We start from the raw sequence: 19,471 nt of genomic DNA, 5'->3' as shown, positions 1-19,471 counted from the left end.
GGCACTACTCTAGGGGCCAGGGTTACAGCCATGAGCAAAACTAACACATTCTTTGCAAGTTACATGCTGAATGGATGAGACAGAAAACAAGCATATGAACCCATGAGTATATAATATGTCAGGAAGTGACAAGTGTTCAGAAGAAAAATAGAGCAAGATAAAGAGACGAGGTGACGGAGAGTGGGGGATGGCCGAGGAAGGCCCACTGTAGCATGACGCTTGAGCAGACAGTGGCACAGCAACAAGGAGCGAGGCCTGCAGACAAGCGGAGAGGCTTTCTGGGCAGAATGAGGAGCAGAGATCAGGGGAAGAGGTGGAAAGGGCGGTGCAGGCGGAGGCACAGCAGGGACAGAGGGAGAGAGGCAGGACGCAGCCTGGTTCATGCAGAGGACCACAAACGCTGCTCTCACCAAGAGTCCCCATGACGTCATCCACACGCCACCTGGACTGTTCTGACCTCATGATTTTCTCCCCAGAACTCACTTATGTTTTTAAACATATAAATTTATTTCAAAAGGAAACTTCGTGGTGTTATGTCAACTAGAAAGTCAGCATCACTTTGCTGGAAAAAGAGAGGTGACTGGAAGTCAAGATGCTGAGACAAGGGGAAGCTACTAAGTTCCAGCTGGAGGCTGCTGCCTGCTGGGGCTCGAGCCAGACCTGCCGTCCCCTCCACTGAAATAGTTCCGCGATTGTCCGAGAGGGGTTAGAGACACAGCAGACCAAATAGAGACTTAGCCTCGCTGCGGTCTGGCATGCTGGGGGAGTCGGGCAGTGGGATCCAGTGTCTCCATGGGAGCCAGCATCATTTTATACACCCCAAACTCTATGGGACCCTGAGTCTGGCCGGGTCAGGCTCAGGGGGTTCTGGGGAGGCCGGCTGAGGAGCGTGGGCTTTCCCACGAGGGCAGAGTTGCAAGCAGGGGTGTGACGTGGTGCATCGTTGTTCAGGTTTTGGTCGGACAGTGCCTAAGGATCACCTTCTCACGTGGGGGTACCTAGGACTGTCTTTCTTCCCAAGAGTCCACGTTGATGAATTGATCCCTCACCTTCCTGGGGAGTGTGGTCTGTGTCCACAGGGAGAAGGCATTCTGTAAACCTGGAAAACTGCCAACGGTGGGAGTGGCAGAGCTGGGGGTAGGAGGTGGGGTTCTTCAGACAGCTCTCAGAGTTAGGGCACCACACAGCTCTCAAAGCCCCTGGGCACGTGTGCAAATCGAAGGATCTCTGAGTTGTCTAAATGCTAGAGACGGTGAAAGAAATGCAATGGATTTGGGAAACCAGGGTTCCAACAAGTGGCTTTGTTCTAGTTTCCCCTGCCTCCCTTCCTTCCTCCCTTCCTCCCTGTCTCCTTCCCTTTCTCCCTCTTCAATCTCTTTCTCTCTCTCTCTTTCCCTCTCCCCCTTTCTTTTATTTTTTTTTTTTATTTATTTATTTTTTTTAAATTTATTTATTTATTTATTTATGGCTGTGTTGGGTCTTCGCCTCTGTGCGTGGGCTTTCTCTAGTTGCGGCGAGCGGGGGCCACTCTTCATTGCGGTGCACGGGCCTCTCACTGTCATGGCCTCTCTTGTTGCGGAGCACAGGCTCCAGACGCACAGGCTCAGTATTTGTGGCTCACGGGCCCAGTTGCTCCGCGGCATGTGGGATCTTCCCAGACCAGGGCTCGAACCCATGTCCCCTGCATTGGCAGGCAGATTCTCAACCACTGCGCCACCAGGGAAGCCCTTATTTTTTTTAAAGTATTTATTTATTTATTTATTTTGGCTGCACTGGGTCTTATTTGCAGCATGCAGGATCTTTAGTTGCAGCATGCGGACTTCTTAGTTGCGGCATGCAGCCTTCTTAGTTGCGGCATGCAAACTCTTAGTTGTGGCACACATGCGGGATCTAGTTCCCCGACCAGGGATGCAACCCACGGCCCCTGCACTGGGAACACGGAGTCTTAACCATTGGACCACCAGAGAAGTCCCTCCTTTTCTTTTATTTGAATACAGACCATATTTAACAATGTTTCATGACTAAAACATTTCTTTGGGTAGAGGTTGTCTGGAGTACGTGTCTTTCCCATTTTATGGATAGGTCAATAGAGGCATAGTGAGGTTGACATAGCTCCATGGATACTCAGGGGAGAACTGGATCTCACATATTTGGAATCTCTGTCTCATACCAGTTAAGAGACTGTTGGAATAATCCAGGAGAGATGGTGGTGCCTTGGACATGGTGGTCACTGGGGAAGAGGAGAGAAGTGGTCAGATACCGGATACGATCTGGCTGTGGTACAGGAGGGAACTAGAGGGGTCAAAGGTGGCTCCAAGATTTTGACCCAAATGAAGGAAGAGTAGACTTGGGGTCGGGTTACTAAGGACAAGTAAGGTTTGGGATGTCCACTAGACAACGGGGGGAGATGTCCTGGAGGCAGCTGGACACACAGGTCTGGAGCGGGGGTGCGGGGCGGTAGGAGGTGCACGCTTGGGATGATCACCTTGTAGCCTCAGGAGGCCCCCAAGAGGTGCACGTGGACACAGAAGAGCAAAGGGCCGTGGTCTGAGCCCCAGGGCTCCCGACAAGTGGGGGAGCAGACAGGAAACCGACAAAGAGCGGGGAGAGGAGCGATCCTAGAGCTGAAGGGAAGAGCTGGGAGGGCTGCTGGGGCGGAGCTGCTCTGAGAGACAGGGAGCAGGGAGAGGGGGCTGCAAAGGAGGGGGGTCCCATCCCAGGGAGCCTGGAGCACCTGGAGGAGAGCACGCAGCCCCCAGCCGCTTGTAGAGGCGTAAACATCGGATTCCTCTGGTACTCAGACCTCAGCGTTTTGCTATAAATGCTTCTCCTACTGCCTCCCCCACAAATGTACACCTTTCTTTTTAAAGAAATTTATTTATCTATTTATTATTTATTTTTGGCTGCATTGGGTCTTTGTTGCTGCATGCGGCTTTCTCTAGTTGCGGCGAGCGGGGGCTACTCTTCGTTGCGGTGTGCAGGCTTCTCATCGCGGTGGCTTCTCTTGTTGCAGAGCTCGGGCTCTAGGCGTGCGGGCTTCAGTAGTTGTGGCACGCGAGCTCAATAGTTGTGGCTCGCAGGCTCTAGAGCGCAGGCTCAGTAGTTGTGGCACACAGGCTTAGCTGCTCCGCGGCATGTGGGATCTTCCCGGACCAGGGCTCGAACCCGTGTCCCCTGCATTGGCAGGCGGATTCTTAACCACTGCGCCACCAGGGAAGCCCTGTACACCTTTCTTTAAAATGTTTTTTAACAAGAAAAACAAATGATGATCGATATCTTTCCAAGGGATTAAGTAACGAAAAACCAGCTTTTACTTGATTCAGAACTTGATATCTTCAACACATCTTTCCAAAAATAACGATAAGCAAAAAAAAAAAAAAAAGTGCCTGAGGTTTTAGCAACCAAACTGACACCTGCATTGGCTTCCAGATTCTAATCAGAGCTGAGCAGTGGAGTGAAGAAAGGCCTGCTTTCCCAGGGGTGCAGGCCCACCTCAGCAGATGAATTGGTGGGGTGTCTGGCCTCCTAAGCTGAGCCGGCTTCATGCTTCAGGCTGATGGGCAAAGCGACTGTCTCTAGTTGGTTTCCCGGTTTGGGTTTGCACGGTCTGTGCTTCCCTGCACAGTGGGCAGCCCCCTCCTCCAGAAGACCCCTGATTTGACCGCAAGGGTCCAGTCTCAGTCGACTTTGACTGAGGACTCCTAACAACTCGGACTGTCGTTTGAGGCTCTTCCCAGCCTCCCAAGACTCCCCGTCCTCAGACTCAGCCCTTCCCTGCATTATCTGGTAGTTTCCCACCTCTGAGCCTCCGCAGCTGCTCTTCCCTCCATCTGATATTCTCTTACCGCCACTCCTCCCATCCTTGCATATTCAAATTCTCACCATCTCTTAAGACCAAGGTGACCATGGAATCTGACTGACCTACCACAGTCCTGGTTTACACCTGTTGTCCTAATGTGATTATTAATAATATCCCCTATAGACTCAAAAATATCCTGCTTTATTTATTTACTGTTTCTGGCTGCGTTGGGTCTTCGCTGCTGCGCGCAGGCTTTTCTCTGCTTGTGGCGAGTGGGGGCTACTCTTCACTGTGGTGTGCAGGCTTCTCATTGCGGTGGCTTCTCTTGCTGTGGAGCATGGGCTCTAGGTGCACGGGCTTCAGTAGTTGTGGCTCGCGGGTTCTAGAGCGCAGGCTCAGTAGTTGTGGCACACGGGCTCAGTAGTTGTGGCTTGCGGGTTGTACAGCGCAGGCTCAGTAGTTGTGGCGCACGGGCGTAGTTGCTCCGCGGCATGTGGGATCTTCCCGGACCAGGGCTTGAACCCGTGTCCCCTGCGTTGGCAGGTGGATTCTTAACCACTGCGCCACCAGGGAAGCCCCAAAATATCCTGATTTAGACAACAGATTCTATAGTCACCTGACCAGAGGCCCAACTCTAATGCCTCCTCCAGGAAGTCATCCCTGCTTCCCCCAGCAAAGGTCTCCTTTATCCTGAACTTGCACAGCCCGAAGTCCCTCTCCTGAATGTATCACACTCTCGCGGGCACCTTCCTCGGCATGTGGCATCTCTCCTCTGCTGGGCAGATACAGTCTCCTTATCAAAAGCATTTACAGACTTAGTGTTATGGGTTAGATTGTATCCACCACAAAAATGCATTGAAGTCTTAACCTCAAGTACCTGTGAATGTGACCTTGTTCGGAAATAGAGTCTTTGAAGATTTAACTAGGTTAAGATGAGTTCATGCAGCTGGTCCCTGATCCAATATGACTGTGTCCTTATAAAAAGGGGAAATTTGGACACAGACACGTACAAAGGGAAGATGATGTGAAGCCACACAGGGGAAGAGGGCCATGTGATTGGAGTGATGCATCTATAAGCCAAGGGACAACAAGGTTTGCTGCCAAACGCCAGAAGCTGGGAAGAGGCAGGAAGGAGTCTCCCCTAGTGCCCTGCTGACACCCTGATCTGGGAGTTCTATCCTCCGGAACTATGAGATGATACCTTTCTGTTGTTTTAACCCACCCAGTTTTTAGTACTTTGTTACGGCAGCCTTAGGAAACTATTAAGTATAGTAACTACTCTTTTAAACAACTGTTATATTGAGATACAATTCATATATTATAAAATTTGCCCTTTTAAAGTATACACTTCAGGAATTCCCTGGGGGTTCAGTGGTTAGGACTCTGTTTTCACTGCAGGGGCCCTGGTTCGATCCCTGGTCGGGGAACTAAGATCCTGCAAGCCACACATTGTGGCCCCCAAAATAAGTAAATAAAAATAAATAAATAAAAATAAAAATAAAATTTTTAAAAGGTATACAATCCAATGGTTTTTAGCATATTCACAGTTATGCAACAATTACCACTATATAACTTTAGAACATTTCATCACCCCAAAAAGAAACCCAATATCTATTAGCAGTCACTCCCCATCTCCCCTTCCCCCAGGCGACCACTAATCTGCTTTCTCTATGGATTTGTCTATTCTGGTTATTTCATATAATATATGGCATTTAATGTCTGACTTCTTTCACTTAGCATAACGTTTCCAAGGTTCACCCATGTTGAGCCTATATCAGTGCTTCATTCCTTTTTATGGCTGAAAAATATTCCATTGCAGGGATAGACCACATTTTCTTTATCCATTAATCAGTTGATAGGCATTTGGGGTGTTTCCACATTTTGTCTAATGCTAGACAAAATAATGACTAATGCTGCTGTGAACATTTGTGCACAAGTTTTTGCACTGACATATATTTTCGATTCTCTTGGATAAGTAACTCTTTTTGAGTTAAAAGACAATGCCTGCACGCGGTGAACAAAACTACCAGCGGCAAAAAAAATGTTTACAACTAAAAGCCAGACTCTTTCTCTCCCTAGGTGGACTCTCCCTCCCCGGAGACCGCCCGTTTGTTTCATTCCTGTCCTCCCAGAGATATTTTCTGCACATACACACTCAGGTAAGTGAACGTTTCTTTTCTCCGGCATGAATGCCCCCAATGGTTCTATCTCTTGTTCTTCTCGCCTGCCAATACCTCTGGATCCTTCTGCATTGGTGTGCAGGGCTGCACTCCATTCTTTTTGTTTATTTATTTATTTCATTTATTTAATTTTGGCTTCATTGGGTCTTCATTGCTGCGCGCGGGTTTTCTCTAGTTGCGGCGAGCGGGGGCTCCTCTTCGTTGCGGTGCACGGGCTTCTCATTGAGGTGGCTTCTTTTGTTGCGGAGCATGAGCTCTAGGCGCGCCAGCTTCAGTAGTTGTGGCACACAGGCTCAGTAGTTGTGGCTTGCGGACTCTAGAGCGCAGGCTCAGTAGTTGTGGTGCACGGGCTTAGTTGCTCCGCGGCATGTGGGATCTTCCCAGACGAGGGCTCAAACCCGTGTCCCCTCCATTGGCAGGAAGATTCTTAACCACTGCGTCACCAGGGAAGTCCTGCACGCCATTCTTTTAGCGCCTGCCTCGATGAATTGTTTGGACATACCTTTTGTTATTAAGCCATTTGAAGGTCATTTAGGCTACTCTTGATCTTTGTCACTGCAAGTATGCCACCCTGAACTTGCTTGTGCACCCATGCAAAATTTTCTGGGCGGTAGACCAGAAGGCCCAGAGGTAGACTTGCTGGGACCTAGAATGTGAGTTTCTTTTGGTTTGAATAAGGAGATGGTCCTGAGTTTCTTGATATTGGGGCTGGGTCTTATTCACTCTCCTGTCCCACAAAGACCCATGCAAAGCACAGACGTGTGCCCAGTGGGGAGATGGGCAGAGCTTGCCCTGGACCCGTTTCTTCCCTTGAACTTGTGTGTTTTGAGCCCCGCAGGGCTGGCGGGAAGACATGCTGGATGGTAACTGCTAAGTCATCAGCCAGTTGGTGACCTCGAGTAGCTATTTCAGCCCACCTACAGAAACTGTAGATCCTTTGCCAAACCGTTGCCATAAATGTTAAGAACCAAGCTCAATTATTCTCTTAAAACTAGTAACTTTCAAGAAGATGGAAGTCTTCAACTTTAAAACCAGCCAGATTAATAAGAATAATCTTTCTGAATTATGAACTTGGTGTCATGGTATAAAGAGCCTTTTTTTTTTTAATCTTGCTGACTCAAAGATAGGCTTTGAAAACAAGCCTCGTTGACTTTGCGCCCTTTTGTTTGCCAGTTCTGCAAAGGTTTTATTGCAAATCAATTTTATTGTACAGTGTACCTTAAAAGTTGACAATCGAGTAAGTCAGCTCTATCCCAACCCTGACCCTAAATTAGCCAGGTGACCTTGAAAGTGTTCCTTATCTTCGCTAGGTGGCAGTTCGATAACAACAAAGGGAGGGGTTAGATAAGACTGAGACTTTGGGATTTTACACTTGGAGATCCAGCTAATTTCTGTCCTTTGATAGCTGTCAGGTGCCCACAGGTGGATGTGAAACCTTACCCACAGATGAGAGGTTAATGTCAGATTGACTATCTAAAGCTTGTTGGAACTTGAAGTGCAAACAAAGGGTTAATGGCACATTTAACCATCAAAATGGACCCTTTCGGGGCCTTGTTTGCCTAGCTAAACTCAGAATCAATCCTATTAGCCTGTGCAGGGACCTTTGGCAGAGGTTTCTGGGTGGACATGGGGCGCGGGAGTGGCCCAGGGAGTGCAGATGAATTAGCATCTCTTCCCTGGCTCATTACCGGAGGATAAAGGCGCCTCCCGCAGCTCCCAGCAGGTTGGGAGCAGGAAGTTGGGTGGTTTGGACAGCAGGAATCTGGCTCCACAAAGGCTGCTGAAAAGCCTTTGTTCCAGGGCTTAACAGGGCCCCTTTCGTGGGCAGCTCACATCTCCACTGGAGCCAAGGTCCTCACCCAAACACTGATAAACAGCACAGTCGGTGCCAGAATAAGCTTCATGACACTCCCCTGCCAGCCAGTCACTCCCCTGCTCAAGAACTGTCAATGACTCCCCATTGCCCACCCACTCTCTGCTGGGCGCTCCAAGTTGACTACAGTCCAGGCTAATTACCTGGCTGACCTTAATGCCCACTACTTCTCAGAGTTTCATTTTAACCAACGTGTGTCCAGCATCCAGTCTGGGCCAGGCACTGTGCTAAGTGCTGTGCAAGCATCTCATTGCATCTTGATGAGTGTTCTTAAAGAAAGTCTTAGTGGGAATTCCCTGGCGGTCCAGTGGTTAGGACTCTGCGCTTCCACTCCTGGGGGCACAGGTTCGATCCCTGGTCGGGCAACTAAGATCCCACAAGCCACGCGGCAAAAAAAAAAAAAAAGGAATGTCTTAAACCCAAGGTGGGGAAGTGGAAACAAGGTTCAGAGCAGCTAGAGCAGCCTGCCTAATGCCACACAGCGAGGAAGCAAAGAGCCAATGCAATCTCCAGTTCCGACTCTCCCTCGCTGCCCGAGGTACTGAGCACCGTGTGGGCAGGGCAGTCATGGAGGGGGTGATGCCGAGTGGTGAGAGGGAGCAAGCTAGGCAATGAGGCTGGAAGAACATTCCAGACAGGGGGAACAGCAAAGACAAAGGCCTTTCTCTCTCTGAGCCTCAGTTTTCTCATAGGTCAAAAATGCGTTTGTGTCTGTGTGTGTTGCAGGAAAGGGGACCCTTTCCATGGGCCCTAGAGTGGGGTCTTGTCTATCACTCGGAAATGAATTGTCCAAGGAGACACACGTGCTGACAAAGCAAGAGACTTTATGGGGAAGGGGCGCCCGGGCGGGGAGCAGCAGGGTAAGGGAATCCAGGAGAACTGCCCTGCCACGTGGCTCGCGGTCTCGGGCTTTATGGTAATGGTTAGTTTCCGGGTTGTCTCTGGCCAATCATTCTGACTCAGGATCCTTGCTGGTGGCGCACGCATCACTCAGCCACGATGGATTCCAGCGCGAAGGACTCTGGGAGGTTGGTTGGTAGGACATATGGACTTATGTCGCCTCTCTCCTTTTGACCTTTCCCAAATTCTTCTGGTTGGTGGTAGCTTGTTAGTTCTGCATTCCTTACCAGGACTTCCAGTTGTAAGAATAACTCATGCAAGTGGTTACTATCATGCCTGGTCAGGGTGGGTGGTTTTGGTCAGTGGTTCCCCTAGTGTGTGTGTGTGTGTGTGTGTGTGTGTGTGTGTGTGGTGTGTGTAGATGGAAGGTGTTGCCTCCTGGTTCTCTGATTGGACTTGCACCTTAAAGCACCCTGGATTTCTCTGAATCTCCCCCCAGAATCAGAGAGGGAGTGGTGGGTGCCTCTTTAAATTTCTGCCCTTGATCCCTCGCTTGTCTCACCTCCAGCCCCATCAGACTGCTGGCTGCACTCCCCATGCAACCTGATTCAGGAAATCAACAAACAGACTGGCTGAGATGCCTGAGCTTGTGGGGGGCGGGGGTGGAAATGGGGTTTTCCAGCCACAGGCAGCTGGACCTGAGCAACGGCTGCCCCCTTTGGACAGCGCGCTGTCTCCACTACTCCTTATGCCTTGTAAATCTGGTCGGTCTTACTTACTCTTGTCCTCTGCAAGGCCCCTGTAGCAACTTGAGTCTGCGACTCCCGGGCAGCATGTTTCACAAGGCTGGTGAAGACCCATGACTCAATTTCTGGTCTACTTAACATCTTCGGCAGCCATGTGACATCTCATTTGCTGCTTTTTTTTCTTGCTTCTTCCTTGCTTTCTCCCTCCATCATCTCCTGGTCTTTCCCTCTACCCCCTCTCTCCTCAGTCCCTAGCAAATCTCCCTCCCACCCCGACTTATTTCTCTATCACATCATGTCTAAATCTGCTTTGACATAAGAAGTCTATCAGGGGCTAAGGAGGGCTTCAGAAAGGTGGTAACACTTGAGCAGGGCTTTGAGGGTTGAACAGGAGTTTGTTAGGCAGAGAAGGAGCAGAAGACTAGCATGCTTAAGCACTGGACTGGATTCACACTGGCAAAGTTTGAATCCTTGCATCTCCACTCTCCAACTCAGTGATCCAGTTTGATACATCATGTCATCCAGCCTCAGTTACCTCATCAGCACAGTAGAATTTCTCTAGCACCTACTAAAGTCCTGAGCTCAGCCTTTAGTGAAAGATTTCTTGGTGCAGGCCTGGTGCCTGATTTACAGAAAGCACTCAGTAGATAACCTGTTGAATAAATGAATGAATGGATATGCCAGGCAGAGGGGACAGCATCAGGAAAGGTGTGGAGGTGAGACCATGCACAGCATGTTTGGGGAATTGTCTCTGGGTCGGAACCCGTGCCAGAGCCTGATCTTACTAGCTCGTGAGAGTCCATGTGTGTGTCTCTTTCCAACTCTGCATTCAGTGATGTCACCCAGTAGCTTGGAATCCACCAGTGGACGTCTTTGCACCACGGAAATTGGCAAACACTGCAGGTCAGAGCTTTCTTCCTTCCAGGGAGCCAGTTTACCAGCCCACCAGCCCCTGCAGCTGGGAAGATGGTTACAGTTAGATTCCAAGGGGCCTTGGGCAGCAGGGCCTGGTGATAGTCTGTTCTCTCTGTTCGCTGAAGGATTCAGAAAGACAGTTCAACACTACCTGACCTGAGAAACGTGAAACAAGCCCAGAATTTGAGTTCCTAAAAAATCCCAAACGTATTCTATTCTTTTGCATAACTCTAAAATTAAAAAAAAAAAAAAGATCCTCAGCTTAATTAGAAAAAATAAAGACCATTTATTTCTACTGAATTAGCAAAACTTGAATTAGAAAATCACTTAATTTCCCAAGTTGAAAAATCAGAGATTTTTATTTACGAGGAACGGAGTGTGGGGAGCCCCATGTGAGAAGACAGCAACAGCCAGTCCAGTCCATACATGATTTTGCAGGAAAGGGTGTTGGCCTTTATCCTGATAGCAATGGGAAATCACTGGAGGGTTTGAAGCCAACAAATGATATGACTGGATCTGGTCTTGGAAAAGATCCTTCCCACTGCTCTGTGAAGAGCCTGGAAGGGGCCAACATGGATGCAGGGAGCCCAGGCAAGAGATGAGGGGGTGGGGATAAGCGTGTTTCTGGAGAGTCAAGGTTATGTGTTCACCTTACTTCCTGTTCCTCCTGGGCACTCAGCTGGACTACACTTCCCAGCATCCTCTGCAGTCCAGAGGGGCCATGTGATTTACTTGTAGCCAGTAGAATGTGGTAGGAAGTGATGTAGGCCACTTCCCACCCGGCCATAAAACCCTCCCATACAGTCCTTCAGGTTGTTTCTCTTCGCCTCACACCTCATGCCAAGGATCTGGGAAGGACTCCAAGGCCCAGGGGATGACAGAACCACGAGCTGGAAGGAGCCTGGGTTGCTGAATGGCTGTGTGGAGCAGAGCCCCCTTCACTGGACCACGCTAAGCCATGAAATCTGGGCTGTTTGTTACAGCAGCTGACCTGACCAATGTAGGGGGATGGAAGCAGAGACAGGTGTGCAGAGCTGAGAGCTCTTCAGAGGTAAAATCATGGGACTTGTGATAGATAAGGAGTGAGGGAAGAGGAGGCTCTGCCGACCATGCCCAACCTTTGTACCGAATGGAGGTGCCTTTTACTGAGAACACTGTGGGGAGACCATCTCTCTGAGTGATGGTCACTCACTGAGTGGAGATGTCAAGGGGTGCTTCTCTTGGGCTGTACAACCCAAGACAGTCCAACAGCTCCTCTGGGAGCACATCATGGTGGTGAAGGTCACCTGCCATTCACAGGGAGAGAATACAAGGAGTCATCGTGCTGCCCTTGACCAGAGCCTGCCCATGACGGTTGGGGGTTACTGACTGCTTCCCTCCCAGGCCACTACACAGCACTCCATGTCTTTGGACTCCAAGCTGTAGCAAGGCTAATGTTAGGGCATCATTTTTTCTCTCTTTCAACAATATTTCCTGAGTATCTACGATAATAGTAATGTTAAAACTACTACTTATTGAGCACTTACCATGTTCCAGCTCCTATGCCAAGCACTTTATTACATGACTTCATTTAATCTTCAGTCAACAGAGATGAGAACTGTTAGTGGTCCCATTTGACAGGTGAGGAAACTGAGGCTCCGAGAGCTGAGCCTGGCCCGCTCCTGGGTTCTCCTAGTGATGCCCCTCCAGTCCCTCACAGTTCTTGCTCCTCTCAATTGGGAAGTGGCTGCTTTCTGCCACCCGACACACTGGCACATCCTGGAGCCCCCTTCCTTTGTCTTCAGGAAGCCAGGGGCCAAGACACCATATTTCATTTCCCTCCCCGAGAGGGACTGTTGCTATGCCAGGTCCCAGGGCCCAGATTAGTAGCCCAACCATTGTTGGCATGGTAACGTGATCACATGAGCCAAATCATGGCCCCTGATGGGCACAGGCTCCCAGGCAGATGCTGCCTTCAGAAGGGGGCCATGGACCTGGCTTCTAGAGTAGCTTCTGGGCTAATTTGAAAACCCATTGGAACCAGCTTAGTCCAAAAAGTAGAATTTAAGGCAATCACAGAATCCACGGGGCTGGGGGAAGGTTGAACCAAAACCTAGAATCAGGCACCCAGTTGCCACTATAACTCTCTGTGCATCACTCATCTCTGCTTGAGGACTGTCACAGGGCAGAGGTGGGCAGTTGTCCACCCAGCGTCCCTTCTCATTTAAAAGAGCCCTGATTTGGTTCAGCAATATGCTCAGCTAAATGTTCTTTCCCAGCTTCCTTTGCTGCATCCATGAGACACAGTTTTAGTCAGTGAGACATAAGCAGACATCTGCTGTGGGTTCTGGAAAAGTTTCTGGGTTTTTTGATAAAAGGCATAAAATACAGCTGGCCTAGCCTTCCTCCCCTTCATTCTTCCTTGAGTGCATATATGATGCCTGGAGCTGTAGCAACCATCTTACAGCCAGGAGGGAAAGGCAAGAAAATCACAAAATTCCAGCTCTAATCCCACTGAGTGACTGAACCAATGCCTGTGGTCACCTCCCTCTAGATTTCTTATCACATGAGAAAAATATAACTCTATTTATCAAGCCAGATTTGTTTTGACTCTGCAAGTGAAAGCTGTCCTAATGGAGACAATTGTCACTTTCACTACAGCTGCATAGGTGGAAACATAATTGCCCCAGCCCCTGAGTTTCACATTTTAGAGCATCTGAACTCAACTTTCTGTGTCCCAAATTCAAAAAAGCATTCCTGAGTTGGGACTCATTGGCCCAATTTTGATTGCCTATGCCTGGGCCAATCATGGGTGACCAGGGAGGGCAGGCTCTGATTGGTCCAGTTAGTGCCAACCCCTAGACCAATACACCCCTGCCAGCACAGCGGTGGGATGGGTGCCATTTGACATGACAGTAAGAAAGCCTTTGGGGCAGCTTGACCTATCAGTATCTGTTCCAGTCACTCAGCCAAGGGCACTGACAGGGGATCTCCACTCACCCACTCTGGCTTCCATTCATTCCACCCCGTTTATAAGGCATTCACTGTGGGTGCTGCTGGTGCACGCCGCAGGGCAGGACGGGACCCGGGTCCACAGTCTGGCCCATTTCCACTGCTAGACCCCAAGGGCAGCCTGGCTCTGTAAAGCCCTTGGCCTCAGTTTACATGCTTGGGTTCAAACCTGGTCTCTGCCTCTTTCTGGCTGGTGGTGACCGTCTCCCACCTGGACAGCCTGCCGACCTGAGTCCCCTTCCTGCTGTGTGACCTGGGGCAGCTGCCTCACTTCTCTGCGTGTGATCCCCCATCTGTAAGCTGAGGGGAAAATCCTGACCTCTCAGTTTGTTGGGGTAAGAAGATTTATGAGATAACTCTGGGTCACACAGGAGGTGCTCAATCAATCCTAAAAATACAATTTAACAGCCCCGAGGGAAGAGATGACAAGTCAGAGTTCCCTGAGGCCAGCCGCCCAGGAGGAGGTTGGGCACTGGGCGGGGTCCAGCCCCCCACCTCCCACCCAGAGATTCTGCTGGAGCAGGCAGACAGCAAAAGCAAAGGGGCTCCAGACACCTGCCTCGGGTCTGCGTAAGCCCATGGGATGGGTTGGCGGATGTGGGTCAATGGTGCATGCCAGTCCCCAGAGTGAGGGTGGCAGAAGGCTGTCCCTGTCCATCGGAGGGCTGGCAGCCACCAGGGCCACATCCATGTCCAAGAGAGGCCAAAGGCAGCTCTTGGGTCCTGTCAATGACAGCTGCTGGCCACAGAAGAGAGGCTGACCTCTTTGTCCTCCGGGGTGCTGAGCAGGCAGACAGTGGCTCCAATCCAGGCATTTGGACAACCTTCCCCTGCACTCCGGGCACCTCCTCAGCAACGTGCCAGGCTCTGTGTGGTAAACAAAGCTTCCTGCCCGGCAGGCGTCTACCCCCACCTCCCTAGGCCAGGACGTCTGCTCTGCCCCTCAGGAGGCTCACTGGCTGATGGCGGTAGAGACCACAGGCCAGATGGAGACAGCTGCCGTTATCAAGGGTCTGCTAAGCACCAGGCCCTGTGGCCTGCACAGTCATGTTCACGTCAGTATTGCTCACCACGACCGTAGGAAAGAAGACCTGCTTTTATCCCCATTTTACAGAAAAGGAAACTGAGCCTCAGAGAGATGAGCCTGCTTGCCCAGGGTCGCACAGTCAGGAAGTGCACAGTCAGGAAGTGGGAGCCGGGATTCCAGACCAAGCCTGTCCAACCCCGAAGAATGGTCTCTTTCTCCTGCGTGGCAGGCCAGGGAGCAGGCAAAAAGGCAAAGTGGCATCAAGGTGTCATGGGAAGCAACTGGGCTGGGCATCAGAGGACAGCCCCACGTCCCCCTTGTCGCCACAGCCTGGCCTGGCTGTCTCCCCAGCCGAGCTCCCCCGCGCCCCCCCCTCCAGGTCTCCATTTTGATGCCACCTTCTCCGGGAAACCGCCCTTGATTTCCCAGGTTGGGACTCCTCCTCTCAGCTCCCACAGCCCCTTTTGGCTGAACCTGTCTGCCTGCCTCAGGAGAATCTAAACTCCAGAGGGCAAGACAATTTCTGTCAAACCCCCACAGTGTCTTCAGGATGTAGCAAGGTGCCTGGCACATAGTGGGCCCTCAGTAAATGTACGTGGACTCTGTGGAGTAAAGGGCTCTGATCCGACCCTCTCCCCAGAGAGCATGAACTCTTTTCTGGGGGATAAGGACTGAATCTCTGGACCAGGGGTCCCAGGGGTCTAAGGACTGCCTGTCAGGACCCTCTCCTCCCCCCAGAATGAGATGTGTCCCCAGAGCCTGGCCCATTGAATTTTTTCCTGCCAACTCACTGTGATTCATGCTCAGCCTCTGGCACGCCTGGGCCTACCCAGAGGCCACAGGCCCCCAGTGCTAAGTTTAGTGACTGCAAAATGTCCCCATGAAATTCCAGGCACAGCCAGGGGGCTGGTGGCACATTCCACAGAGCTTCCTTGGGCCTCCCGCTTAGCGCCCTAGGACCTAAAGGGAAACCAAGTATCCTTCCAGTAAATAGCCTGGAAGGGCTGTGTCCCCATCTCAGGTCTTGACCCGTGGCCACAGAGCTCAAGGACAAAGGTATCCTTTCATATCAGCGGAGATTGGCGTGGAGGGATGGGAGCCTGGGAGCCTCTGAATGATGTACCACAGGGAGAGGAAACCTGTCGAGGTTCAGGGCCAACCCCTCCCCCTGGGAATCCTGTAGACAGGTTGGACAATCCCCACCTAGGATAAAACTTATTGTCCTAAGGCTGGGGTCCTTCTCCCGTGCCTACCTGGGAGATAGAAGTGTCCCGGCTCTACCCTTTGGGCCTCAGACCCACCTTTCTCCTGCCCTTCATAGGACAGGACCCCCAGCCCTCTCCCTGCTCTGTAGCCCTCTCCTGATGTTTCCTGTCTGCTCTGTCCCTCTCCCAGAGATGAGCCAAAGACCCCCAAACAAGATTGAACAGGGGAGAAGTTATGAGATGTACAGGGGAAGGACCCCTTCCTCTCTTCTGAACACAGTAAAAACTGTGTATATACCATGGAGGCAGTGAATGAGATCTTAAGTTACCTTAAAATTTTTTTTTTCTTTTTATAAATTTATTTATTTATTTATTTATTTTTGGCTGTGTTGGGTCTTCGTTTCTGTGTGAGGGCTTTCTCCAGTTGCGGTGAGCAGGGGCCACTGGGCCTCTGACTGTCACGGCCTCTCGCGTTGCGGAGCACAGGCTCCAGACGCGCAGGCTCAGTAGTTGTGGCTCACGGGCTTAGTTGCTCTGCGGCATGTGGGATCTTCCCAGACCAGGGCTCGAACCCGTGTCCCCTGCCTTGGCAGGCAGATTCTTTTTTTTTTTTTTTAATTAATTAATTAATTAATTTTTTTTGGCTGTGTTGGGTCTTCGTTTCTGTGCGAGGGCTTTCTCTAGTTGTGGCGAGCGGGGACCACTCTTCATCGCGGTGCGCGGGCCTCTGACTGTCGCGGCCTCTCCTGTTGCGGAGCACAAGCTCCAGACGCGCAGGCTCAGTAGTTGTGGCTCACGGGCTTAGTTGCTCCGCGGCATGTGGGATCTTCCCAGACCAGGGTTCGAACCCGTGCCCCCTGCATTGGCAGGCAGATTCTTAACCACAGCGCCACCAGGGAAGCCCTACCTTAAATTCTTGACTTGGGTTGAGCTTGTGGCCCATTAAGATCTTCAGATCTCATTCATGTGAACCTGATCCCCGGGAAGGTCTCCCCAGCCTGTGTTTAGGCAACTGGTTTCAAACAATCCTCCTCCACCTTGTATCTTTCTGAATATGAGAAAGCACAACCCCCTCGTCAGGAGTCAGAAACCTCGGTCTCATTGCTGGACTGTCAGCTCATCAAGGGTGGGGAAGGGCTATCAGGTCACTACATTCTCCACAGCACTGAGCACAATGCCTCCGCAGAGGAGGCACTGAGATGGAGGTTATTTTTTTAATGTAAGTATGCACATACAAAAGAGGATTACAACAGTTGAAAAGATAATAATTTTTAAATAATAATGCAAGTTATTAAGTCAAATCAATGGGGAAAGGAAGGCACTTTTAACAAATGTGGAAATGGGATATCAGAGTGGAAAAAGAGGAATCTCAACTGCTACCTCACTTCATAGACAAAAGTCAATTTGGAAATAATAATAATAATAAAATAATAATAATAATAGAGGCAGGAGAAAACTTTGGGAGGTGATGGATATGTACATGGCCGTGATGGTTTCATGGGTGTATACTTATCCTCAAACTCATTGAGTTGTATACATTAAAATACGTAGCTTTTTACATGTTAAAAAGCAGTTTGAAATGGATCATAGACCTAAATGTAAAAAGCAGAACCAAGATTCCAGAGGACACAGAGCCGAGTATCTTTGCTACATTAGGAAGGCAAAGGTTTCTTGTTCAGGACACAAACAGCACTGACCTTCAAAGAAAAAACTGAAAAATTGGACTTCATCCAAATTTTCTGCTCATTAAAAGACACCATTGACAAAAAAAAAAAAGACACCATTGACAAACCTAATAGGGCAAGACAAATACTGGAAAAAAATATTCACTGTGTGTGTGTGTGTCTGACAAAGGACTTATTCCGAGAACATATAAATAACTACAAATCAACAGTAACAAGATGAACAATCCAAACAAAAAATGGGAGAAGACCTGAACAGATACTACAAAAGAGGACATATTAATGGCCAATAAGCACATCAAGTGGTGGTCAACACCAAGGAAATACAAAATAATAGGAAATACAAAATAATAGAATTAAAATTATTACCAGATACCATGATATACCCACCAGAATGACTTAAAAAAAAAATTTTTTTTTTGAAACTGACAACACCAAGTGCTGTGAGAGTATGGAGCAACTGGAACTGTCATCCTCTGATGGAGGAAATAGAAAATGTACAGATAATTTGGAGAACAGTCAGGAAGTTTCTTATAAAGCAAGGCAACTAAGGAGACTTTTATGTTACCTTAAACTAAGCAGACATCCAGGGAATGACTGAATCATTCTGCTCCTAGCTATTTACCCAAGAGAAATGAAAACATATGGGTATACAAAGACTTGTACGGGAACATTTGCAGTGGCGTTCTTCATGTTAGACAAACCTGGGCACGACCCACGTGTCTATCCCCGGGCAAGTGGATGGGTCCGCTGTGCAACATCCATGCAATGGACAGGGCTCAGCAATTAAAGGCATCAACTGTTGATGACCACATGGGTGACTCTCCAAAGAAGCACATTGAGAGGGAGAAGCCAGACCCAGACGGCGCGCGTGCTGGGCAAATCCATTTCTGCGAAACTCTAGGACACACAGAGCAAACCTGTGTGGAAAGAAAGCAGAGCGCCAGCTGCCTCTGAGGAATGAGGAGGAACTGCAAAGCGCACAAGGGAAGTTTGCGGGGGGCTGAAAACGTTCCATGTCTTGCTCAAGGGATAATTACAAAGGCAAGCACAAATATAAAAATGCGTTGAAGTGAGCACTTCAGTTGCACGCAGTTCATTCTCCCCTAATTATATTTGTCTTCAACAAAATACATCTTAAAAAATTAAAAAATTCAGAAATAATTTGTGTTGTTAACAAGAATTTAAACTAACGATAGTAGAGCAGGCTGTGCGTGTCTGCCGCCCAGCTTAAGAAATCCAGCGTTATCACTAACTTAGAACCTGCGCATTTTCCTCCCTCCCTCAGAAAAAGCAGGAGCTGAAATTTTGTGTTCATTTTTCCTTTTTTTTCCTCTTAATCATACCACCTCTGCCCAATTCTGTTACTGAACACAAGTTTGTGTGCCTGATGTACAGTGAGGCCAAACAAACCGAAACGTCGGAGTTTAGAGCAAAGAAAGGTTTATTGCAGGGCCATGCAACGAGAACAGATGGCTCGTGCTCAAAAACCCCAAACTCCCTGATGATTTTCAAACTTTGGGGTGAGGGCTGCAGGGTGTGTGACTTTCTTCTGATTGGTTGGTGATGAAGTAGCAGGGTGGTGTTCCAGGGATCTTGGGCTCAGCCTGAAGTTACCATCCTCCACCTGGGTGGGGCCTTAGTTCCTGCAGAAGAATTCAAAGATATTGTTAAGTATATCCCTTGAGGAGGAACCAGGATTGTGCTTTAATAGCTACACTATTGTTTCTTTACTGCTCCTCCCTTGTTTCTGCATTCCCTTACTTCCCTGATTAGTAACTGTTTGAATCTGCCCTCTGGTACTCTGGAAGGTCTAGGAGGCGAAGCCTTTATCCTGCAAATAAGAAATGGGGAACCCGGAAAGGCTTTTGTGTTCAGGAGGGCCCCATAGGATCCTGCTTGGTTTCAATTGCTTAACTTTTTCTTGTTCTGTTTGGGCGCGGTATATAAATGGAATGGAATTGTTCTGTCTGTATTCTTCTGAAACTTGCTGTTTCCACTCACATTGTGTCGTTGACATTCACTCAGGTTGTACGTAGCTGTGCCCCGTTCACTGTCATGACTGTATAGTATCTGGTGTGGAGCTGTAGTACAGTTTGTTTGTCTCCTGTTGATGGACATTGGGTTATTTCCAGGTGAGGGCACCTAGCGCTTGCGCGTGTCCTCTCGTGACCATGGGTACAAACTCCTCTAGGGTGTAAACCCAGGATAGG

The 19,471-nt window shown here is 49.4% G+C and overlaps 1 long non-coding RNA gene across 1 annotated transcript; it reads right to left on the bottom strand.

Annotated features, from left to right (window-relative positions):
• Positions 1-1,445: 1,445 nt before the first annotated feature.
• Positions 1,446-18,526, bottom strand: LOC309638048. The gene is made up of 2 exons (XR_014250977.1): positions 16,278-18,526; positions 1,446-1,616 (listed from the first exon to the last, which is right to left on the bottom strand). It is a non-coding gene; the product is annotated as an uncharacterized lncRNA (long non-coding RNA).
• Between the last annotated feature and the right edge of the window lie 945 nt (positions 18,527-19,471).

The sequence above is a fragment of the Balaenoptera physalus genome (genome assembly GCF_965194825.1).
Source record: "Balaenoptera physalus genome assembly, chromosome: 11".
Lineage (NCBI taxonomy): Eukaryota > Metazoa > Chordata > Mammalia > Artiodactyla > Balaenopteridae > Balaenoptera > Balaenoptera physalus.
This window is presented reverse-complemented; position numbering and strand designations above follow the sequence as displayed.